We start from the raw sequence: 12852 nt of genomic DNA on the forward strand, positions 1-12852 counted from the left end.
GTGTGCCTGGTCTGAACTGATGTGTCGTGAGTGTAAAATCCACATCAGACGTCAGAGACTTAGTATGAAAAAGAAAGCATAAAACAGATTGTTAAGAATTATTCACAATATGGAGACAAATTAAATATCTGTTGGATGGGTGGACAAAGAAAGTGTGGCATCTATGTAATAGAATATTATGTAATCATGAGAAAGAAGAAACTCCTGCCACTTGTGACAATATGGATAAACCTGGAGCACATTATGCTAAGTAAAATAAACCAAACACAGAAAAACAAATACTGCATGATCTCACTTATAGGGAATCTTGAAAAATCAAACCCATGGAAGCAAAGAGTAGAAAGGTGATTACCAAAGGAGGGCGTCACAGACAGCTGTTGCTTAAAGAATAAGGAGCTTCGCTTTTGCAAGATGAAAAGAGTTCTGGAGATGGGTGGTGGTGCACAACGATAGGAATGTACTTGAGGCCCCTGAATGGTATACTTAATACTGCTCGATTTAAACTACATTGAGGAATCACCTCACACCGGTCAGAATGGCCATCATCAAAAAATCTACAAACAATAAATGCCGGAGAGGGTGTGGAGAAAAGGAAAGCCTCTTGCACTGTTGGTGGGAATGTAGATTGATACAGCCACTATGGAGAACAGTATGGAGGTTCCTTAAAAACTAAAAAGAGAATTACCATACGACCCAGCAATCCCACTACTGGGCATATACCCTGAGAAAACCATAATTCAAAAAGAGTCATGTACCATAATGTTCATTGCAGCTCTATTTACAGTAGCCAGGACATGGAAGCAACCTAAGTGTCCATCGACAGATGAATGGATAAAGAAGATGTGGCACACATATACAATGGAATATTACTCAGCCATAAAAAGAAACAAAATTGAGTTATTTGTAGTGAGGTGGATGGACCTAGAGTCTGTCATACAGAGTGAAGTAAGTCAGAAAGAGAAAAACAAATACTGTATGCTAACACATATATATGGGATCTAAAAAAAAAAAAAGTTTCTGAAAAACCTAAGGGCAGGACAGGAATAAAGACGCAGATGTAGAGAATGGACTTGAGGACATGGGGAGGGGGAAGGGTAAACTGGGACAAAGTGAGAGAGTGGCATGGACATATATACACTACCAAATGTAAAATAGCTAGCTAGTGGGAAGCAGCCGCATAGCACAGGGAGATCAGCTCTGTGCTTTGTGACCACCTGGAGGGGTGGGATAGGGAGGGTGGGAGGGAGACTTAAGAGGGAGGAGATATGGGGATATACGTATACATATAGCTGATTCACTTTGTTGTACAGAAGAAACTAACACAACATTGTAAAGCAACTATACTCCAATAAAGATGTTAAAAAAATAATGCTTGATTTTATATTAGGTGTCTTTTCTCAACATAAAAATAAATCATAAAGAACAAACAAAAACTTCATGACTATACGTCTCACTATGACTATTATGTGAAACCCTTTAAAGAAGGAAAATGTCATTTGGCTGACAGCAGTCGGGCTAAATGAAAGTTGATAGAATGTAAGCTAGTCAAAATTTTGCTTAAAAAAAAATATGCAGAGGGGGAGGTAAGGGGGCGTGGTGGTTTGTGCCGGATCATGAAGGATTTTTAATTTCTCCTCAAGGGATCAAGTTTCTTTTAAAAGTTTCTGAGCACAGAAGATAATCATAACCATCCTTAGAAAGAAACCTCTGATGCCTCAGTGTGTAGAGAAGGAAGAAGGTGGAGACCTGAGGGAGCCCCAGGAAGCCCTTAGGAGGCTGGGCCAGCAGCAGTGGGGGTGGCGAGGAAGGAAACTTCCAGAAGAGACTTGGTGACTGGTTGCCACGGGAATTGGGGGCTGGGGGGAGAAGGGGAGGGAGTCAAGTGCTCAGCCAATAGGTGGGGATGATGATGGCCTCAGTGAGGGGAGCACAGAGAGCGATTCATTCAGAGGAGGAGCATGGCGGGTATGATCTTGGAGAGGCTGTAATGGGAGGGTTGGATGCCGGCTCTCCGTGTGGGTGTCCCGCGGGCAGCCGGGAGTTGCTGTTTCCAGCCAGTTGACATTGATGGCTGGCGAGGGGTAGTCAAGCCTAACCATCCCATTATCTTTTGGATTCCACGGATCGATTTGCTTCTAGATGATGTAATTTGTGGCTTCCTCCATATTGGCCCCGAGTTACATTCTGGGTCATTCAAAAGTGGGGCGGAGTTAGAATTGGAGCAGGAAGAGGCTCCTGGGGGGATCGGAGTTGAAGAGTATTTGAGACAAATGGACATTCAGTTTTTTAACCAATATATTTATCGATTTAATATATTCGGTGCTTTCGGAGCCAGGCACCGTGGGGAATACCAAGATGAATTACCCATGGTCTCAAAAAACTTGTAATCTGTTACTGAGCTGGGGCTTTTTGAACCTTTTCCAAAACCAGGGAGAAATGATTCTAGCACTACCTGTTTTAATTCATCGTTTAATTCTCATCTCCCCATAGGATTCATGAGCTGTGGTGAATTCCAACTGGGCAGGGAATTGGGGGTTACTTTTATCCTTGTGGATAATAAATACATTCTGACGACAAATGAGGCATGCATATTCTAACTAAGTAGGCGGACTTTTGATAAGAATTCCAACAACTGCACAACTACTGCCCTTTGGGGGCAGCCTGGCCGGTCTACATAGCTCTCTCAAAATTCCGTGCTTTGCATTTTTCCTCCTTGCAGGAACCAGTTTCTGGTTTCCCACCCACGGGATGTTTCTAGGGTGTCAGGACGTGATTTGCTTTCTGAATCGGAGCTGGAGTCAGGGCGCAGGGAACCCCGGTGATGGCGGCTTCAGAACTTCCCAGGGTGGGTGTGGGAGGGTCTCCCAGCCCTGCACTGCGAGCTGGATTCTGCTCACATCTGCCCAGCACTGAGTTCTGCTCTCGTCACCGAGATCAGCCCTAATGAGCTCTGTTGTTTAAACTGGGGAAAGAAACGTTCCCCCCTCATTTCCACAAACACAGCCGGCGGGGAGCCAGGGGTCAGAGCTGTTGTGCTCTGTGACATAAATAACAGTAATTAATGGGCCCCATAAAAGAGCTATTTGTGTGTGCTGTCCAGCATCATTTCTCTGTGAATTGGAGCTACCCTGAAATTAATTATAAAGCCAGCAGAGGATATTTTCTGCTTTCTGTTAAGTAAGTATCCTCCGCACAGCTACACTCTCTACTCCAATCCATTTACACATACACTGTTTCTACGGGAAAAAGGCGTGAAACCAATTTATTTCCAAATCTTCCCACTGGGTCACGCTAATCACCACAGTTTTCAGCCCTTTTACACCGAATTCAGCCTTGGGCTAGAGCCTCAGAGTCCTCAGTCCCTTGCTGTTTTCTTCATGGCTTTGGGGATGTCCCCTCCAGCTCACCCCTGCTCAACTCAGTTCAGCCAGCATGGTAACCTAGATATTATTGTTGTAATGAGATCTACAGAGCAAGCCATCCTATCATCACTGATAACTTTCATGAAGATTCTGTATGAGTCTGCTCAGGCTGCCCTAACAAAATACCACAGCTGGGTGGCTTAAACAACAAATTTATTGTCTCACAGTTCTGGAGGCTGGAAGTCCAAGATCAAGGTGTCAGCAGGTTAGATTTCTCTTGAGGCCTCTCTCCTCGGCTTCCAGATGGCCATCTTCTTGCGGTGTCCTCGCGTGGCTTTTTCTGTCTGTGAGTGGATCCCTGGTGTCTCTTCCTCTTCTTACAAGGACACCAGTCTTATTGGATCAGGGCCCCACCCTTATGTCCTCATTTAACCTTAATTACCTCTGTAAAGAGCCATCTCCAAGTAGTCACATTGCGGGTTAGGTCTTTTAACATATGAATTTGAGGGGAGACACAATTTGGTCCATAACAGGTTCTGATATAGTTAATAGAATCTTTTTCTTCCAACTGCACTTGCATTCATTCATTCATTCAAGAAATATTTATTGAATGTTGTCTATGAGCCAGAGACGATTCTGGATGCTTAAAACATGCCAGCAAAGGAGACAAAGAACTGTTTCTTCCCTTCTAGAGCTGCCATGGGTCTGGCAGATTCCACACTCAGTCAGTGAGTTCTATAGGATTTAAGAGGTGATGAACACTATGGGGACAGATAGACTGGATTGAGGGGAGGGTGAGTGCCAGGTGTGGCTGTAAATAGGTGGGTCACGGGAGCCTCTCTGAGCGGTGACGTCTCGGCAAGTCTTGGAGGTGAGGGAGAGAGTGTATGGCCAGGGCGGGAATACACCTGTCACATTCGTGGACCTACAGGAAGGCCTGCAAGTGAGCAGAGGGAATGAGAGGAGATGGGTGTCCAGGCGCTGTCAGGACTTTGGCTCTTTCTCTGGGAGAAATGGGGATTCTGGGTGCTTTTGGGTGGTCCTTGCCTTGGGGGAACTTTCCTGCCCCTCTAGATTAGCTGTTCTAGAGAAGGTGACAGATGGTTCAGACAAGTTTAGGAGGGAGAAAGGGTACATGGCAGGGGCACAGGCCAGAATAAGATGTTGGGGTAGGAGGGACTTAGTGGGCATGAGGGGGAAGAGTTGGGCTGCTTCTGTGGTGGACACCAGGTCCCCAGACGGCACACTTCACCGCTGGTCATGGGTGTCCTCCAGCACCCTTCTCCTTGGTGACTTCTCCCAGCTCTCAGCCAGACCCTCAGGAAGTAAGAAACTGCTTTCTGCAGCAGGATGGCTGGGCAGCTCCAGTCCACACGTGGTGAGCAGGGGGCCACAATCCACCTCCTTCAGCTTAGCAGGGTTTCTGAATTTCTCTGTCTGCTCTGGCTCTCCCAGAGAGGGTCACCAAGGATACTGTTTGTTCCATGTCATCTAATCTGTTTTCTAGCGTGGGCATTTAGGGTACATCGTCTGGCTTCTATCCGGGGATCCACAAAGCTCACATGTAAGTGGGAAGGACCGGAGCCATCCATCCATCTTCCCTCTCCCCCACCCTCCCTTTCTCCCTTCCTCTCTCCTTAACCTGCACAATTGTTGGCTGTGTCATTGGTCCAGTACACGTTACTTGAGCTTCTTCTCTGTTCCTGACACTGCTCGGCACAGGTCGTGGAAGGGTGAGCACTGTTTGAAGTGGCAACGGGGATTGGGGTTCTGGAAGAGTATTCTACGAAAAGGATGAGGCTTGAAGAAGGGTGATCAGCAGGGCTGATCCCCAAATCTGGGAGAATTTGATGCTGTGAAGGAGGAATGTCCTATTGGAGCCCAGTGGAAAACCAGAATAGAGTAAGGGGATTATGAGTGTTGCCTTGGGGGCGGGGCTGGAGGGCGTGGGTGCAGCGCTAATTAGGCTGGTTAGGGAAGCCTCTGACGAGGTGACATCTCTCAAAAGGGGAAGGGAGTGTTTCCACGTCACAATCACGCACGAGCTGAAACCACGTCCACAGGTGGCATCACGTTTTATAACCTTAATGGTTGAAGGGAAGGCTTTTGGTCTGCCTGTGTTGTAGCTTAGGAAGGGGAGGGCTCGAGCTGCCAGCTTACCCAAGGCAGGCGTAGAGATGACCCCCAGCTCACCATCCTGACCCACTGTAGCAGACTGCTGGGACCTTTTGTTCTTTTTTTTTTTTCTTTCTCTCATGTACTTGTCCTAAATGAGCCAAGCACAGTGTGGAAGCCAGGAACACAAAAGTGGGGAGGCTGGGCAAGTCCTGCCTTCCTGGAAATGACAGTGGAGGGTGTCCCACACCGTTAAGAGTGTGTGTGATGGGTGTGACAGCTGGGGAACTGCAGGGTGGCCCGAGCCAGTCTGGAATGGAGAAGCAAACTGTAATCTGAGGTTGGAGAGAGGAGTGGGAGTTGGGAGTTGGCCTGACCCAAACAGCCCTGTGTGGGAGGGAATTTCAGGCAGTGGTGGGCGGAGTTGGGAGACATCTGGGCAGGAGAGGATGGTGGTGCAGCAAGCAGCAGATGGAATGGGGGAAGAGAGTGGGTGGGGAGGTCTTAGCAGGTGGAGGTGACTGGCCCTGGTGATTAGTTAGGTGGGGGACTAGCGGTGCGCTGGGTGGAGGAAGATGCACAGTTGGGGTGCAAGGACACCTATGGAGGGAGGTGCTTCAGGCTGAGCTGGGGAGCCCCAGGGAGGACCAGGGGAAGTGATGGGTTTGGAGAGCCAGTGGACCACCCAAATGGGAGGTGTCCATGGGGCCGTCAGAGCTCGGGGAAGAGGCGAAAGCAGGATGGAGGTGTTGGGACTGGTCAGCACATGGATGGTCGTAGGAGTCCTGGAAGTGGAGGAGATGGACTGTACATCCCTAATGTGAGGAAGAATGGGGCCTGGGGCAGAACCTTGGGAAGACTGGGCTGGGAGGAAAAGCAGGAGACAAGGAGGGAGAGTGACCTTGTGGACTGGGTGGTCGAGAGGCACCAGGGACCCTGACGAGGGGGAGTGATGGGGATGGAAGCTGGGTGGCAGGGGCTTCCTGGCTTCTCTTCCTGCACAAAACATGCAAATCCTAACAGTGGACACTTACGGAGGGCTTCCAGAAATGTTCCCGGTGCGCACCATCCTTCCTGGGTTTCCTCATTTATATCCCCAACATCTCCACGAGATAGGTACTATTATCCCCCATCCGTTTTTTTTTTTTTTTTTTTTTGTGGTACGCGGGCCTCTCACTGTTGTGGCCTCTCCCATCGCAGAGCACAGGCTCCAGACGCGCAGGCTCAGCGGCCATGGCTCATGAGCCCAGCCGCTCCGTGGCATGTGGGATCTTCCCGGACCGAGGCACGAACCTGTGTCCGCTGCACCGGCAGGCGGACTCTTAACCACTGTGCCACCAGGGAAGGGAAGCCGCCCCCCCCCCCTTTTTTTAAAACAGCGAGGAAACTAAGGTCCAAGCTACTGGGTGGCAGAGGCAGGCTTTGAAGTCAAGGCATCCAACCTCGGAATCTGTATGTCTGGCTGCTGTGCCGTTCCACCCTCTGAACTGCTGGGGTGTGGAAAACTGGGGGAGGGCAGCAAAGGAACTATCAGATCTGACCCCAGTCCTTGGAGAATGGATGCTAGCCCTTGGTTCTTACAGTTACACTCGTCTGCATAGTAGAATTGTACGATGCTCGAGTGGTCCATTAGTCTGCTCGGGTGGCCATAACAAAAGACCACAGACTGGATGGCTTAAGTGACAGACGTTTATTTTCTCACAGTTGTGGAGGCAGGAAGTCCAAGATCAAGGTGCCAGTAGGGTTACTTCCTAGTGAGGCTTCTCTCCTTGGTTTTTAGATGGCCTTCCTCTTGCTGTGTCCTCACATGGCCTTTCCTCTGTGCATGTGTGGAGAGAGAGATCTCTGGTATCTCTTCCTTTTCTCATACGGACACCAATCCTATTAGATTAGGTCCCTACCCTTATGACCTCATTTAACCTTTTTACCTCCTAAAAGCCCTATCTCCAAATAGAGTTACATTAGGGATTAAGGCTTCAACATGTGAATTTGGGGGTGGGGTGTGTGGGCGGAGACAGTTCAGCCCACGACAGATGGTCAGTTTAAACCACTATAAAAAATCTGAATTATGGCCGCAAATGGGCCTGAAGATCCGTATCTCTTTCATGGTGTACTCTTGGCATGTAGAACAGTGTCACGTATATTTTAGGTGGTTACTAAATGTTTGCTGAAGACGAAAAGATTCACTTGAGTTTAACATACAGTATTTATTAAGAAACCAAGATGTTCTGGAAAGGAAGCTCTTTTTGGCTAATTTCCATGTAAAAAGAAAATCCTGCTGATGACAGCCTCCTATTCCCTGTGCATTCTGATTATTTAAAACATCATGGTATAAAATTGCTTTAATTAAAGAAAGGCTGAACTTACACGGCATACATTGTACAATGGGGAAAACATATATGTATATTTCTGTGATATTAAAGAGTAGTTTCTTTGATCGGCGTTTCCCTCCCTCTCCGTTGTATGGAAGATGCATCCGTTTTGCATCTGCCTTTTCAGTTTGGAGATCGGCTACGTGAACAACCCTCGATGTGTTTCAGAGGAATGAATTTTAAAGGCAGTGAACGGTGATCCAGGATGAAGGGATGAATTTTAAATCCTGTTAACTCTGATCCTACGTAGACAGTCTCAACTAAGTCAATATTTAAAGAAGATGAGAGACTAGACTGATTTTAAACCTCCTCCTTGGGATTTAAAAGCAACTCTATTCCAGAGAGTTCAAAACACCGAAATGAGGTTCAGGCTTCTTTTTCTTTTTTGAAATATGCCAAAGCGACAGGTCAAGGAAGTGCACATTTTCTTCTTGGCTGAACTAAGCTTAAATGCTTTTCACCCTCTACAGGTTGCCTCAGTGAAAGTAAAATGATGATAATAAGAATGTCAATTTCAGGCGCTCTTACTATGTGCCGGACATTGTACTGAGTGCTTTACGTACGTTATCTTAGGTACCAATTGGTTTGTGGGAGTGTGTGCCGTGACTGCAGCCATGTGATTTTGTGCATCCCGCATTCTAAGTACAATTCTATGTTGGAATTTTTCTCCTAATACGTCACAGGGGCCATTAAGCATGAATACCTTTCTGCAGCTGGCGCCTCTCCTGGAGAATTGGGATTCACGGCTTCGGTCCCTCCTCCTTCCCGTGTGGGAGGGAGTCGTGCTTCCCATCCCTGCAGAGCGCTCTGCCACCTCTTCCTTTCCTTCCTCAGGATCCTTCCTTGCAGTCACTCCTTCTTTCCTGTATCTTCTATTTCACTGCCCCATAGCTGCCCTCTCCTCATCTTAGATCTACTCACTTTTTTTTTTCTTGGCCTTGGAGGGTTTCCTTTTCTTTCGTATGAGCTTAGTTATTTAAAAGTTTGCTGATTTTATCCATCATTGATAGGTATTTTTTTGGCGGGAGCCTGGGGGGTGGGGTGGGGTGGGAGTTGCCATACTGTGAGAAGTGCAACTTCTTTTCTTTGGTGACGTTTGGTCTTCGTTGCTGCGCGCGGGCTTTCTCCAGTTGCGGCGAGCCGGGGCTACTCTTCATTGCGGTGCGCGGGCTTCTCACTGCGGTGGCTTCTCTTGCTGCGGAGCACGGGCTCTAGGTGCGCAGGCTTCAGTAGTTGTGGCACACGGGCTCAGTAGCTGTGGCTCACGGGCTCTAGAGCACAGGCTCAGTAGTTGCGGTACACGGGCTTAGTTGCTCCGCGGCATGTGGGAACTTCCCGGACCAGGGCTCGAACCCGTGTCCCCTGCATTGGCAGGTGGATTCTTAACCACTACGCCACCAGGGAAGTCACAGAAGTGCAACTTCTTAATAAGAAGTTGATGAGTGATCAGTTTCAGCTGTGGTATACTGGCGCTGTGTTAATCTCTCTCTACTAAGTTCCTAGCACCTTAAGACTTTGCTACTTATTCGGAAATATGGGGACAATCTTTGAAAACGGCTTCCTCTGTAAAATTTCAGGAGGCTTGGCAACTTGGATCCATCGAAGGGTTGGAGTCTTCGTTTTATTGACTTTTCACAGCAAAAGTTCCTGTCCCAATGTGCTCAGGATGCAACTCAGAAACTCCCCTGACACCCTCCCCTCCCCTCCCTCCCACACTCGAGGACCAGCTTGGGAGTTCCAGTGTGGTCCTGGGACTTGGGGCCTCAGTCCGTCTGTGCAGATTTAATTTTACTCTTTAAAACTCCCCTGACTAAAGCAGTTTATCTTTTCAGCTAGAGACCCATCATCACACTGGGCTCCCCCCCGGGTAGAATTAGTGCCTGTAAATCTCTGATTACTGTCAGATTAAATTAGATGCCTCCCTTCGCTGATCATTGATCACTGCCTTTTCCTTAACTTCCAATTTAGTTTTTCCCTTTTCAGTTGTTACAGATGACGTTGATTAAATGGTTTTGTGTAATCAAGAACGGATTCCATTTTCAGTATTATCAATGCAGAGCTTATAAGTTTAAGGTCGCTTACAAGGAAGGGTGTTTAAAAATAGAGAGGGAGCTTTATAGAAAACCTTCTCCAGGTGAGGCTGCCTAAGGGTGCAGGGTTTTCACTGAGGGACTCTCAGAAACAGTAGAACTTGGGAACCAAGATGGCAAATGGTGGTGGAACAGACACCTGGTGTGTTAGTTTCCCGCTGTAATGCGTTATCACAAAACAACAGAAATTCATTCTCTCACAGTTCTGGAGGCCAGAAGTCCACAGTCGATTTCATTGGGCCAAAATCAAGGTGTCGACAGGGCTAGTGCTCCCTCTGACGGCTCTAGGGGGATCCGTCCTTTGCCTCTCCCGGCTTCTGGTGGCCGCATTATTCCTTGGCTTGTGGCTCATCCCTGCCATCTCTGCCCCATTCGCCACTTCTCTGTGTATTCGTGTGAAATCTCCCACCGCCTCTATTTTATAAGGACACTTGTGATGACATTTAGGGCCCACCCAGATAATCTAGGTGAATCTCATCTCAACATCCTTCACTTTTTCCAAATAAGGTCACTTTCACCTGGTCCACAGATGGGGCCTTAACGTCTCTGGGTGGCCATTATATAACCTACTCCAGGCAATTAAAGAGCTAAATAAATTATCCTAATAATAATTGTGTGCTCTGTTAAGAAAGGCAGATCGTTTTACTGCTGGGTTTTCAGACTACTTATTCAGAGTACCTTTGAGGATTTCACTGCCAAAGAGTGTAATTTTTAAAACATTGCAACGTAGACTCCAGCAAAGACAGAATCTGATTGTACTTCCCAGCATTCCTCTTTCCCTCCACCTCCACAAGATGATGGATACATATTTGTATGTATATATATGTATACGGATGTGTTATACATATATACACACAAAGGAGTACAGTTTTTAAAGCTTTTAGTTTCATATATACTGGACTCGTAGGCCAAACTACAGCCCGCTTCTGTGGGCTGACAGCACCAACCTCTCATGGCCCAGGGATAGTACAGGCCCCCAGCTTGTCTGGTCCAATGGCTGATTGTCCCTTCTTAGTCATATCTTTGGTTTAAGGGCCTGAAAATCTCCACGAATACGGGTGAAGGTGGTCCAAAGATACACACTTCTGGCTATAAGTCCTGAGGACATAATGCACAGCCTGGTGACTGCAGTTAACAATACTGTACTGTCTATTTGAAAGTTGCTAACACTGAAGATCTTGATAGTTGTCGTTACACACACACGCAAATTTGTAACTGGTGATGGATGTTAACTAAACTTACTGTGGTGACCATTTCCCAATACATACATATACCAAATCCTTATGTGGTACAAACTAATACACTGTTATAGGTCAATTATATCGCAATTTAAAAAAAGCTTAAAAAAAGACTGTTCCCCAGAAGAGATAATAGATGAAGCTGTTACAGCTATTTTTGCTTCAATGGTTAAAAAAAAAGGTTCACTGATTTGCTCGGTTAGTGACCTGTCGTTCACTCATTGTTTATAAAGTGCTGTGTGTGGTGAGGGGGGAGCAGTCCCTGTTTTAAGGGAGGGGTGGGAGCTTTAAATGGTATCGCAGACAGTGGGTGTGGTGAGAGCATAAGGAAGAAGGGCTGAAGAGACTTCCTGGAAGGGAGGTGGGCCTGGAGTTAGCATCTGCAGGACCAGGCAGATTTGAAGGGGTGAAGTGGGCTTGTGAGTGCAGGCTTGGAGAGTAGCAGAACGTGTGGTCTGGGCAGTGAGCAGACCCGCCCTGGGGAGCTGGGAGTCGGGGCTGGACAGTGGCGGGGCTGATGGGGAGGGAGCTTCAGGGCTGGGCTCAGGCTGTGGACCTTGCTCTGTGGGCAGCAGGGAGCCGCCGAAGAGCTTTAAGCAAGAAATCAGAGTTCCAGACCCACTGATTTCGAGTATGAATTCGAGGGGCCAGGATGAGCATCGAGAAAAAGAGGTAGCACACTGATGTCATAGTCCAGGCTAGTGGTGGATAGACTTTTATTTCATTTTATTACAAACTTCTGTCAAGAAAATAACGTTTGAGCCCCTTGCTGCAAACATGTATCTATCTATCTATCTGTCATCTATCAATCATTTGCTGATTGATCTATATCACACCTCTGCACATTGAGTGCATTATGAAGCCGTTAAAAAACATAATTCCAAAAAAGGAAATAAATAGAAATGGAAGGTCCACTGTTTTTGTCCTGCGGCCCAGTGGCTTGGTAGCCTTGTATGAGAACATCCCTTGGGTTGCTGGAGTCTCACGTAGAGACAATGCGTCTGGGTGCTGCGAAACAAGGTCCTAAATGAACCCGACCTGGCATGGGAACAGAGAGGAAGGGAAAGTGAGGAAGGCAGTTAGCAGAAGTCATTGACATGATGTCCCTGGCTGGTCACGTTAGAGAGGAGCGAAGACATAGTAAGAAAAGAAGAGGGCCAAACGGTGGTGTGTTTTAAGGCCAGGTGAGTGGATTGGTGACAGCCGTTGAAGTAAGGGAGAGTGGGGAAGGGTGCAGACTTGGGCAGAAGGGACAGTCTTCCCTTCCCCTCCCTCATGCCATCGTTACTTCCATTCTCCTGTCCCTCCCTCCCCTCTTCCCTCCCTTTACAAAAAGCTGGAGGGTCCACACATGTGACATGTTGATTGTGGGGGAAGTGACCCAGGAGGGGCATCCAGTGGGCAGTTGAGATACCTCTCTGGACTTGGGGCCAAGAGGTAACCTGTACAGTGACTCACAGGGCAAGAGGTAACCATTGGACAGAGGTGGCCTGGCCTGAGGTCCTGGTACAGGGCAGAGAAAGGGTTGGGAGGAAGGGCAGGGGTGCCACATCACTGGGCGTTGCATCCCCCAGCTCCCTAAACACGCCCTAGAACTGAAGATGGGGCAGATTTGGTCGTTTCAGAAATGGAGTCATGGGGGACCCAACTTGGAGGGATGGTGGCGAGGCCGGAG

General features: G+C 47.7%; 1 protein-coding gene across 1 annotated transcript in view; it reads left to right on the top strand.

Annotated features, from left to right (window-relative positions):
* The window catches only part of HUNK (hormonally up-regulated Neu-associated kinase), a 112883-nt gene that overhangs the window by 33317 nt on the left and 66714 nt on the right, over window positions 1–12852 (top strand). The window lies entirely within an intron of this gene.

Source organism: Pseudorca crassidens, chromosome 5 (assembly GCF_039906515.1).
Source record: "Pseudorca crassidens isolate mPseCra1 chromosome 5, mPseCra1.hap1, whole genome shotgun sequence".
In the NCBI taxonomy this organism is placed as follows: domain Eukaryota; kingdom Metazoa; phylum Chordata; class Mammalia; order Artiodactyla; family Delphinidae; genus Pseudorca; species Pseudorca crassidens.